Genomic DNA, 12,934 nt, shown 5'->3' with positions numbered 1-12,934 from the left:
AGTGTTAGAGTGAGTTGCCATTTCCTTTTCCAGGGGATCTTCCCAACCGGAGAATTGAACCTGGGTCTCCTGCACTGCAGGCAGATTCTTTACCAACTGAGTTATGAGTCAGATGCCCAATATATGTGCTTTCTTAAAGACTAAATAAGATCACGCAGCAAGGTGAATACTGTAGTTTTCCAGGAATGATAAGCGTCTGTGTATTTTGGGATATCTGTAACACCTGACATATGGTGTAAAGGTGACTGATTTCTATTGGTGGCAAAGTCTGGCGAATACTACTGAGTTGCATTTCCCAAACATATTTGACAATAGAACACTTGGGGAAGGGGGTACTTATTAACATGGCATAGATTCAGAAATGTTAGTTTAGTCTCTCCCTGCCTTTCAGTATGAGCCATTGAACGTTCCATCCTGGAAAAAGGAAACTGGCATTTGGAGAAAACTTTTAAAGTTCACTTCTGCCATTTAACAAGTTGCCAAGTGGATAAAGAACCAGCAGATGAGATGGCTAAGGTGTAGTAGATATGTTTCTATTAGCTGAGCTTGCTATTGTTGTTGTTTAGTATGTCCGACTCTTTTGTGACCCCATGGACTGTAGCCTGCCAGGGCCCCTCGTCCACGGGATTTCCCAGGCAAGAATAATGGAGTGGGTTGCCATTTCCTCCTCCAGGGGTTCTTCCCAACCCAGGGATCTAACTCATGTCTCCTGCATTGCAGGTGGATTCTTTACCACTGAGCCACCAGGGATGCCCCTATTACTCTGAGGTTTATCCTTATTACCACTAGCACTACCCTCACTGCTCTAGAAGTCCATCACTCCACTGATAAAGAGAAAAAGTTCAGACTCTGGTCATTAACTTAGGGAGCATTGCCTCAGATTCCTGGTGTGGCTTCACTAACCTCAAGAGGTTATAAAGACTTCATTTCTGTCATTACTACACTATGAGAAAGCACGTGCACATTATGATGGGATGGGATAGCATTCATTTTGCATTTATCCAGTACTAAGTTGTTTCCTTTGCATTTGACATTTATTATTTAACCCTCAAAGCAATTCTCTGAGACAGATTATATTATTGTATAAGGAAGGAAACTGGAGCTCAGAGAGTGTATTTACCCCAAATTATACAGCAAATCTTAAATGGAAAAGCTAAAATTCAAACCTAATGTTCTCTAGTTCCAAAGTCCATTATAATATTACACTTCCCTATGGAATAGCTACCACACAGATTAGACTTGGATTCCTCATTGTCAGGTTGGCACACACGTTTTTGTCAAGAGATCTTTAACACAACCCTTTGGTATGGCTGAGAATCTCAACATCAGTGGCCACAAATGCTGCGTTAGAATTATATTGAATCTTTGCTAACTAATGAAAGGTTTTCAAACCACTGATTGTCCCCTATCCTTTTTAAAACCCCGTTTTCGCAATCATAATATGGAGAAAGTGCTACCTCTTAAAGTGGGGGAGGATCAAATAAATTAATCATTTAATTTAACTTTGTTGAGTTCACCACGATGAGCGTTCTACATTCTCATAGCTGAGTTCTTGCAATGATCTTTCTTGGCAGAGATTATTAGTATTCCTATTTTAAAGATAAGGAAACTGAGGCAGTTAATTCCTTGAGAGAAGTCACTCAGTCATGTCCGACTCTTTGCGACCCCATGGACTGTAGCCTACCAGGCTCCTCAGTCCATGGAATTTTCCAGGCAAGAGTACTGGAGTGGGTTGCCATTTCCTTCTCAAGGGGATCTTCCCAACCCAGGGATTGAACCCGGGTCTCCCGCTCTGCAGGCAGATGCTTTACCGTCTGAGCCAATATCCTAAATTAGCAGAATCAAAAAGTGGTTAAGCTTAACTAAACCCAGGTCTGTCTAATTCCAAGCCCTTTCTTTTACTCAGTAAACTAATCTGTAAGTCCCTACACAATCTTAGTTGTTCTTATTATAATTGTTGTCATGTTTAAAACACTAACAAGAGAGAAATAAGTATACATTGTCCAGAAATAAGTATATAGTCATCAAAGAGAAAGACTACTCCATGGAATACTTCACCTGCACATTCTTCCTTCCACTTACTTTAGTTTATGAACCCCATGGATGATGTCTGACGCTTTTCTTAACTTGTTTAGGGCAGTTCCAAGATAGTTGACTTCTGAGAGTTATTGAGTAAGAAACGTTATAAATTGTTTAGATTAGGATTTAGTATGTTTAGAAGCCTTTTCATAAATTTGCCTTTTCAAACTGTTACTGGCTATAGCACTGCAGATGCTGTGATGAGGAATGCCTTCTCCAAAAACCCAGTGGATGACAAACTTCCAAAGCTAACATGTTGTTTACAGAGATGGAGAAGAAGGGGATTGACAAGCACAATCCTAAACGTAATTACAAGGCTGATAGTCCCTGCTGGGGACTAAAATGTTTATTGGCTTTTCTTGTGCAATTTAACGTTCTTCCTCCCAAAGCCCTACTCCAAACTTGGAACTTCTCTGGAATTAGCATCTCGTTTGGGAGAATGCCAAGTATTGGTGTCTGGGTCCTTTGCATCTTTGCACCAACTCAGAACTCAGAATAGCAGCTCTAGAAACTAAGCTGGGGGTAGTCTGGGTAAAGGAGTTAAACATCGACTTGGGCATCTTCCTAATAAATTTCATCCATCTTCCTTCTGGAAAACAACTCTTAGAAAGATGTTGTCTTTAATGAGGGAATGGATGCAAACTGGTAAGTCCAAGATAGTACAAGTCAGTGGTCTTTGCAGAGTTGCCAAAGTCATATACAGAATCAAGGATCTGGAGGCTATGGAAAAACCTCATCCCACTGCCACTGTGATCTATGCAAGGAAGGATGGCCTGAACTCACAATGCATTTGATATGTCCCAGAGCTAAGAAACCAGCCCAGGGGGAAAGGATGATATTAAAGGCCATTTTGGTGTATGAAAAAGTCTACCTAAAACCTCATCATAGATAACTATGTAGTATAAAATGCAGAAGAGTATGACTCCTTACCTTGGCTCAAGGCTCTAAATTTAGGGGAAATAATTACATGAGTTTCAAGTTTAGTTTACCAAAGATATACAGTTCCTGTAAGCAGTTGAAATTTATATGGAAAAAAAGAACCTTAAAGATGATCTAGTTCACAAATTTCCTTAGTACACTAAAATCACCTGAATTATGCATTCCTTTGAGCTGAAGTCTGAATGTGCCACTAGACTTGGCAACCGTGGCTTATAGCCTGCTGTCCTGGCCTCATTCATTGATCAGGTGACTGAGATGCACAGTAGTTAACGCTGTTCCACTTATTCAATAAACATTTCTATGAAACTGATAGCATTGATGTGAACAAGCGTGGGCTGGTGAAGTGACTTTCCAGGTCACATGACCAGAGAGTGATAGCGTTTAAACAAGAACCCAAATTCTCTTGACTACTGAAGGACTTACAATCATATCATATGATCATGATACTTCTTCTCTTTTCTAATAATCAAACATAAGAAAACAATAAATAGCCTGAGCAAGGTTTTGATTATCTTAATTTTTCAAAATATCTTGATTTTTATGTATATACCTTAATTTCTTAAATATAAACATAATTAACAAAATATTAACAGCATTCCAATAAGACATTGCTAATTTCAAATTGTTAGGACAAAACTAATTATAATATTTTAAGTTTCTTCAATACTCCATTGATCCTACTGGCAGCTCAGATGGTAAAGAATCAGTCTGCAATGCAAGATACCCATGTTTGATGTCCAGGTCAGGAAGATCCCCTAGAGAAGGGAATGGCAACCCACTTCAGTGTTCTTGCATGGAGAATTCCATTCACAGAAGAGCCTGGCAGGCTTCAATCCATGGTTTGCAAAAAGTCAGACGTGACTGAGCGGGTAACACTTTCACTTTCAGGACAAAACTAATTATAGTATTTTAAATTTCTTTAATACTCTATAGTTACTTTATGATTATTGAGACACTAACTAAGACAAGATGAATTGAAACCTCAAGTTTTCATTGATTCTTATATTATTCCCAGTGTTTTCAGTTGGTTCTAGATTTTTATCTGAGGTTTGGCAACAGCTTTATTTATTTATTCTTGTAGCATACTCCCCTCTTACCCTAGGAAAACAAAGCAAAACAAAAAAATTGATATATTTTTCTTAAAACAACAAAAAATAAAAATAAGGAAAAAATTCTAAAATTCCTTAAAATCCTTTTTCTTAAAAATGCTAGGAAATGTTCACTAATTTAAACTTTATATTTTTTAACTCATATCATTTTCCAAAGAAATATTCTTTGAGACTGTTTCTTTGTACTTCATATGATATTTATACATGTAATTCTGTTTTCAAGATTAATTTTATTATTAAATACTGTACTGCTCTTATCAATTCATTGAAGGGTAAATTAGACACTTTATAAATTTTTCCAAGGAATGGAGGGCAAAATCATATCAATAAATAACAATTTGACTTATCAAAAACATAGTAAAAAAAGTAAAATTAGAAAAAATGTTAATTAGTCAAGCAAATAGTCAAAAATATGTCAAACTTTGACATATTTTCTGAGATAAATTGGCATCATGTATGTTAGCATGATTCTTTTTTATGGAATTCAACTTATTTTTACTCACTTTAATTAGTTTTTGTGTGCAGATAAAATGAAAGGCAATGGAAATTTGGCTTGCAAAGTAGTTCTAAGATGATCTACATCCACAATCTGGTTGTAATACCATAAAAATATGTTTATTATGTGAGAATGGTAATTCAAGTTAGCATTCATCATAGACATAAAGCAATGAGCAATGCAAGTTAACTTCAGTTATTTATCCTGGGAACTTTTTTTTTTTGCTAAAAAGGCCAGAATGCATGATAGCATTGGCTCATTCTTCCCAAAGCCTCCTGGAAAACATGTCTCTGAAATAAAAGCTTCTCAATGCTAAAAATTTTACTGCATTTGGGAGAAGCATAAAATTTGATAATAAAGAGTTGGGTCTTCATTTTTCTAATTCAGTATGGAGTCTGTTTTGAGGAAAACTGACTGTGAGCTGAATTTGCATCCTAGAAATATATTTAATTTGTATCATAGACTCAAAATCTGACTTCCAAACTTGGGCATCTATTTTCCCCCACCTCTTATATATCACCCCCTCTCCCAGGTCATGACTTCAGTCCAAGCAGAGAAAAATAAATTTCCCTGAAGATATATGTAACCATAACTAAAATGACAATAATAATAATAATGAAGAGATCTTGGAATTTAAATGTGTGGCTCTGCTTTTCCCCATTCACTTCCCACTCTACCCCATCTCTTTGTCCTCATGTTTTATGAGCTATTATATTTGTCTTGTCCATCTGTATCACCATCACTCTTTCTTAGGCTCAGCCAGACTTTGCACTTCTTGGTGCCCTTCTTGGTAGACTAAAGTTTTAGAAGCAAATCTCTTAGTAATCTTTTGGCCACAGAGTGCCCTGACAGTTTCTCCAAATGATGTTAGGAAGGGGAAGTAAATGTTACCCATTTCTACTCAGTTTCTTTTTAGGGTATTGATTTCATTCCGTGTCTGGCTTAATTTCTTTTAACCCATTGCTGGATTGATTTTGAAATTACCGTTGAATTCCTTCAACATGGCCTAAACAGACAGCCAGGAGTAGTGGGGATGATGTTTATGCTAATCTCATGCTCTTCAGCTGGGTTATCAAGAATTAGAAGTCCCAAAATAGTTGGTCACATTAGATTGTGAGATCATAACAGAGGTATTCTTGACAAGGGAAATTATCAGTTAAACTTGATTCTAGGAATCATATAGGTTAGCTTGATTCTCTTTTGTGGCCTTCAACTTAGTTTTACTGTATTCTAATTAGGTTTGGAATGCAGATGAAATGAAAAGACATGGTTTAATTTAGGAGAAAGTTCAAAGTTCAACAGTCATGTAGTGTTTTGTAGACCTTACCTTCCGAGAGAAATTACTTGAGACTATGAAAGTACTATCCTAATTTATCAGATAAAGTCTACAACTTGGGACATTAAGTGGAGAACAGAAAAATTACTTGTTCTTAAACAATTTTGCTGAGAATAAATAAAAACAAAATGTCCTATTAAAGATCTGTTTCTTTTGAAAAATGTTTCATCTGAAAGCTAAGGATAGAATATATAGCTTTGACATAAAGGCTCATCTTTTTATGAAACAACCACTTCTGTCTCCAAGTTGCAAGGAAAGGATTCATCAATCTGGTTGAATCTTCCCTTTAGTTTTTCCCAACAGCTGTGTTCAGATAATTCATGACTCCCATGTTTCCTGAGCCCTGGATAATTTCACAGACATGTCTAATACAGGCCTCTGCATTTTCAGAAGAGTATGGAAATCTTGGAGGAGGTCCAGGGTAGACCAAAGAACATGATTAATGGGTTGGAAGTTGGAGTTTGTGAAGAAAGGTTGTGAGATCTGATTTCTTGCTATGAGAAAAGCTGAGGGGTGACTTAATAACACAAGATGGTTAGGAAGCAGCTGGTCTCTATCTTCACTAAGGTTGGATGAAATGAAATAAAATATAAATTGCAACAAGAACAAAAATATGTTACAAGTGGGAACTTCCAAGCACTATGATGACTGGATTCTTAGAAAGGTTGTCAGAAGAAGTATGTGTAGTCTATATTCCTGGTCTGTTGTGATGGGCCTATGAGTAGTGAGGAAGAGGAGATGATCTTGAAAGATCCCTTCTGGATCTATCTTTTTATAAGTCTGCATGTGTACATGCTCAATTGCTTCAGTGGTGTCTGATTTTGTGTGACTGTATGGACTGTAGCCTGCCAGACTCCTCTGTCCATGGGATTCTCCAGGAAAGAATACTGGAGCCAGTCACCATGCCCTCCTCCAGGGGATTTTTCCAACCTACGGTTCGAACCCTTGTGTCTCCTGTATTGGCAGGTGGGTTCTTTACCATTAGCGCCACCTGAGGAGCCCATTTTATAAGTCTACCTAATCCTATTTAGAAAAATTATTTTCCCAAGCTATGTCTTATTTTCTCCCTATCACTAACTCTACCCTAATTTCTTATCCTTTGTCTGCCTTCTGTAAAACACTGCTAACCAAAGATGGCTAGGGCACTGATCAACCACGAGCGGCCCTCCCCAGCTGCTAGCTGCCCTTTCAGCTTTGGGAGCAGGTTTCTTGACCATCACTACTACCCCTTGACCACTAGGGTCATGCTGACGGTCATCTTTCTACACAGTAAACCCATGGCAAGGGAAAACTAAACAAAGCATAATTTCCTACTTTTAACTAACTCATATGTGGCCCAATGGATTAAAACACAAACCTTAGGTGTAGAATTTGAGCAGCTGAAGGGCTAAGATGTGTTTTACTCATTTGCATGGATGCTAGTCCATAGAGCATTGTCTGGCAGGAGGTACTCAGCAAGTTTTCATCAATTGAATGAATGGAACTATGAAGCGAAGGTAGTAAACTGAAGTTAAGAAGATCAAGCGTGTCAGAGGTTTCTAAATGATTCTGTATGTGACACAAATCTAAAACCTAATCCTTGCATGGGTACCACTGGGGACTTTACTCCTACCACATCTGGGTTACCCAGAGGATTTTGACAAGAGTGCTTGAGTCTTTCCTCCCAAAAAATATTCACCATAGACACTGTGTAGATTCAGAATCATGGAAAAATAGGCCACATTCTTGGTGTGGTTTTTCAAATATGACTTTAGGAAGTTCAGTAATTATTTTTTCTAAATTATCTTTTTGCATACGTTGCTAACTTTCTCCATGAAGAATATAAAATTTAGCAGTAGAAAATCTCTCACTCCCATCATCACACAACCTAAATAGTTGGGTTTCAAAAATAAGGTAACCTGCTCCTTATAACCTGATTCAATGTCCTAAAACACTTTGGTTTAAACTTGCTAAAGTTCTTCCTGGCTCTTCTCCCTGCAAAACCAGCAAAATCAGCTACCATTGTCAGTTCTAACTTTTGTCCTGAAGCCCACAGTCAGGTCCCTTCTGACTATCCTTGTAGAAACATTGTAACAAGTAAACCAATTTATTGCTCATTATTGGTTTTTAAATGTTCTCAGAGAACTCAGGTAACTTGGAGGGCTTGGAGTTGATGACTCTCATATGTTTGGAAGTTAGTTGTTTCATAATGGTTTTTATGCTTTTTTTTTTTTTTTTTTGATCCAGCTAAATATTATTCCCAGATGGGATCAGTTTTTGACCTTTTTGCGCTGCTCTCCTAATCTTGGCCCTTCTAACATTTTCTTACTGTGCTTTTCTTTTGTTCATCACTAATGACCATGCTATGCTAAGTCACTTCAGTCCTGTCTGACTCTGTGCGACCCCATAGATGGCAGCCCACCAGGCTCCCCCGTCCCTGGGATTCTCCAGGCAAGAACACTGGAGTGGGTTGCCATTTCCTTCTCCAATGCATGAAAGTGAAAAGTGAAAGGGAAGTCGCTCAGTCGTGTCTGACTCTTAGCGACCCCATGGACTGCAGCCTACCAGGCTCCTCCGTCCATGGGACTTTCCAGGCAAGAGCACTGGAGTGGGGTACCACTGGTTACATAATTTCTGTAACAGGTGTTGACCCATTTGGATGTATTTCAGTATGGCACACAGTTATTCTTATGGTTCATGAAAAGCTTACCAGTAAGAAGTACACCTCATATTAAGGTACCATCCAGTGAATAGGGATATTATTTCTCCCGTAAGATTCTCAGGACAGGCCTTGCTCAATAATTTGGAGGATTATGAGTGACAGTTTCACACTGTATTGGCCCTTTGAAACCATACATCATGAATTTGAAAACATCTTTGCCACTCTGCTCAGCAAGAGAGTTTTCTGTTTACTTATTATTTCCTTTATGCCAATTTTCAGCAGTTTTTGAGGTCAGTTGATTTGATCCTAGACATGTTTTGTTTTTTTTTTTTTTTTTTGCAAGGAAGACTGAAGACAGGGGTAACTAGGAAACTTAAGTAAACATAATTAAACATAAAATGCTTATAGTGATAGTAGAATTGACCTCAGCCAATTAAAATTATTAATAGAAAAAAATATGTCAGTGTCACATCTGAGCTTACTGCCTCTGCTCCCACTTGGGTAATGAGGATTAGTTCATATTTCCTGACAAGAATAGATGGGAATTTCTCCCTGACCTTTGTCCTTCTAAATATTCTGTTAGAAGGATTGATTAGATCCTAACCAAAAATAGCGGAGAAGGCAATGGCACCCCACTCCAGTACTCTTGTCTGGAAAATCCCATGGATGGAGGAGCCTGGTAGGCTGCAGTCCATGGGGTCACTAGGAGTCGGACACGACTGAGCGACTTCACTTTCACTTTCATGCACTGGAGAAGGAAATGGCAACCCACTCCAGTGTTCTTGCTTGGAGAATCCCAGGGACGGGGAGCCTGGTGGGCTGCCGTCTATGGGGTTGCACAGAGTCGGACACGACTGAAGCGACTTAGCAGCAGCAACCAAAAATAGAGATTTTGATTAATTCAAAATTAATTTTGTAGGTCCCACAAAAGTAGAATCGAGAGCATTTTCTTTTCAAGCAGTGAAATTCTCCCCCCTTTTGGTGACTGAGAAAATATTCAGATTACAAACTTGGAATCTTTGCTCCCACAGCTATCATGTTAGAGACCAATCTTTAAAAAGAATCAGAAATACATGCTCTATATTTTCAGCATCACCCTTGATCACAATAGGAAAATGATTTTTGTAAAGCATTTGATCTTAGACCTCTAACACTATCTCTATATGCCACCTGAATTAACCAAATAAAAAAATTATTCAGAATTCCAATCAAGACACTGGTACAACTTTATCTTGGCATCATTGTTTTTAATGTAAGATGTATTTTTAAGGCAAATAGGCAAGCATTTAAGTCTGGGTTTTTATTGTTTTGGTAACACCATTATCACAAATCAGAAAGTTGGGAAATGCTCAAAAGTGTCCAGAGGTCTGATTCATCAGAAGGTTTATCTGAATTGGCATTTGATCTTCTTTTATTTCTAAATATTCTTGCCATTTCTGGCTCATCTGTCTTTTCCTCAGTAAAACTGCACCACACACTGGAAAGTAAGGATATATCCATCTGTATAACATAGAGGGAGAGTAGGAATAAGAAGATTGGCTATACATACAACCAGAAGTGTCAGAAATAAGAACACTCCTTCCTTCAGCAGAAATGCTGACGTGGCAATGTGAATTTAGTAGGTAGATTTGCCATAACTTCTCATTTAGCAACATTGAGAATGCTCAGATTCTTGATATTCACTGATTAGGTATTTCTCCAGAAGGAACGCAATTACAAGTGAGCTTAAAAACCTGGAGAAATAACTCATTTTCAAGCAAATTTAAAGTTGGAAAGTAAGCACTGGTTTGAAGTTATCATAAAGTCATAAACATATATATATATAGAGAGAGAGAGAGAGAGCTTAGGGTAGGGCTCCTCCAGTATTTTATAAAGCAGTACAGTTTTTTTTTTTAATTTATAAACTAGCCTCTCAAATTGTTTTTCCATATTAAAAGAAATTGTGTCTGCACTCAGCCTACACCCCTAGAAATCAATTTGTTGTTTAGTCACTAAGTTGTGCCTGACTCTTTTGTGATCCCATGGAGCCTGCCAGGCTCCTGTGTCCATGGGATTTCCCAGGCAAGAATACTGAAGTGGGTTGTCATTTCCTTCTCCAGGGGATCTTCCCAACCCAGGGATTGAACCCAAGTCTCCTGTATTGCAGGCAGATTCATTACCATTGAGCCATCTGGGACGTCCTAGGGAATCATACAGAGGTTTTTTGAGGGGGCCAAGCTGGGCTTCATGACCTCTGTCCTTCATTGCTCCCAACTAGCCTGTATATTTCACATACATTAAATATTCCACAATATACTTCACCATCTGTGCTGTAGGGTAGTTTGTGCTGGTCATGTATACTGTCAAGTTGATAGAGGTGCAAAGCTAAATGTGTGACACTCTAAGAATATGCATATATTTGAATAATTTGACTATTCAGTCCAACAATTTGCAAAGAGGCGCTAAAAGATCGCACATCTCGATAACACTTCCAAGAAACATAGCTTCCCTTATTGGGGGTGGGGAGAGGCAGGGATATTTCTAGCTGGAGTTCCTGATTTATTAAAGTCTTGTCTCTGGCATTTTAGCTGTGTGAACTCGGGCAAATGATTTCGTGGCACTCAGCCTCCGGTTTTCATTTATAAAATAAGAATAGTAATTTCTGTGACTGGTCTTTAGAAGTTCTAAAACAGCTAATATAAGTGCACTCATTTTTTTTTTTAACTGTAAACCCTTAGGCAAACTGAACTGAGTATATAATGATATTACATATTCAGTTCAACAGCACATTCTTGATAACCACAGAAGGGTTCAGGGGAGGAAGCTGTTTATAATCTTTCCCTTTCCCCAAATTAATGTTGGAGTGTTTAGAAAAATTCTTAAAGCAATGAGTCTTAGCAATGATTAGGTCAAACTCCTTTGAGATTACAGAAGAAATGCACATACTCATAAAAATGCCTACCAAATTTGGGGGGAAATGAGAGATTCCAATGACACCCAAATATGCATTGCTTAAGAAAGAGTGCTTCTCAAAGCTGACCCCAGATTTTCTGCTTCCCAATCGCTAGGGGTGATTGTTAAAATGCTAATTTCTGGACGCTGCTCCGCCCCTACTAAATCACAGTTTCAGGAGGATAAATCTATATTTTAATAGGCAACCCTGGAGGTTTTTTAGGCTTCCCTGGTGGCTCAGATGGTAGAGTCTGCTTTCAATGCAGGAGACCTGGGTTCGATCCCTGGGTCGGGAAGATCCCCTGGAGAAGGAAATGGCAACCCACTCCAGTACTCTTGCCTGGAGAATTCCATGGACAGAGGAGCTTGGCATGCTACCGCCCATGGGGTCTCAAAGAGTTGAACACGACTGACAGGTGGTTCCTATGCTCGGAAGAGGTCCCAGGATTACAAGTTAAATGTCAGGGTCTTTTCCCGTTCCTTACTCTAAAATTTAAGGTCTGTACTCTCGAGCAGGAACTGGTCCAACTAGTGGGAAGAAAATTCCGCCTTCAAGCAGGAACCTAGACAGACGGTTGAAAGCGTTTGTCCGATAGTATATTGAAAGTGAATATGAAGTTCTCTGCAAGAGTCTTGGCTACCTGCAACTAAGAATCCGAAAGACTGCTGCGGGGGAAGAGGGGCGAAGTGAGGATTAATTGAGACAACTGCCCACCCCGAGACATACACACACACACACACACACACACACAGACTAAAACAGAAGGCTTTTTATTTATCTTTGCTACCCAGGTTCTTTATTAAAAGGGTTGGTTTATGTGTGTAAGTTTGCTAGGGAGGGAAGTGAAAACATCTGCAGAACCATGCAATGCCCTGGAACGGAACTCTTCTAATAAAAGATGTATCATTTTAAATGCGCTGAATTTTGATTCTGGTAATTCGTGCACTAGAGTGTCTATTTCGAGGCAGCGGAGGTATCATATGACAGCGCACGTCAAGGCACCGTGGAGCCCTCTCGTGGACTCCCACCCACTTTCCCATTCACCCGGAGAAGGCTGCTCGCGCAGCCGCTCCCCCCCCCCCCCCCCACAAGCTAGCATGAAATCTCCCAGCCTCTGCCGAGATCAAATGGAGCTCTTCGCTCAGGGGGTGCGAGTATTACCTCCGCCATGCAATTTCCACTATCAATAATTTAACTTCTTTGCTGCAGACCAGAAGGAGTACATAGCGGGCACCAAAGACTCCCCTCAACCCCACCCCTTCTTTTTAACCAAAGGGAACGTGAAAAAAAGAATAGAGTCTGGGAGTTTCGGGGCCGAAGTCTTCCCCAGAGCAGCTGCCTTGATGTTTACTTTGACAAGTAGTGACTGAAAAGGTGGGTTTCTTTTCTTTCTCTCCGTTTT

The 12,934-nt window shown here is 39.1% G+C and overlaps 1 protein-coding gene across 3 annotated transcripts in view; it reads left to right on the top strand.

Moving 5' to 3' along the window:
- BDNF (brain derived neurotrophic factor) overlaps window positions 1–12,934 on the top strand; it is a 62,197-nt gene that overhangs the window by 8,992 nt on the left and 40,271 nt on the right. Inside the window, exon 1 of one of the 3 annotated variants that reach the window (XM_061380984.1) lies at window positions 12,614–12,906. The exons of the other annotated variants lie outside the window; for them this stretch is intronic. The gene's annotated coding sequence lies outside the window, so the exon portion shown is untranslated. Of the gene's footprint in view, window positions 1–12,613; window positions 12,907–12,934 lie in introns of those variants that run through there. 3 annotated transcript variants of the gene reach the window in all.

The sequence above is a fragment of the Bos javanicus genome, chromosome 15 (assembly GCF_032452875.1).
Source record: "Bos javanicus breed banteng chromosome 15, ARS-OSU_banteng_1.0, whole genome shotgun sequence".
Lineage (NCBI taxonomy): Eukaryota > Metazoa > Chordata > Mammalia > Artiodactyla > Bovidae > Bos > Bos javanicus.
This window is presented reverse-complemented; position numbering and strand designations above follow the sequence as displayed.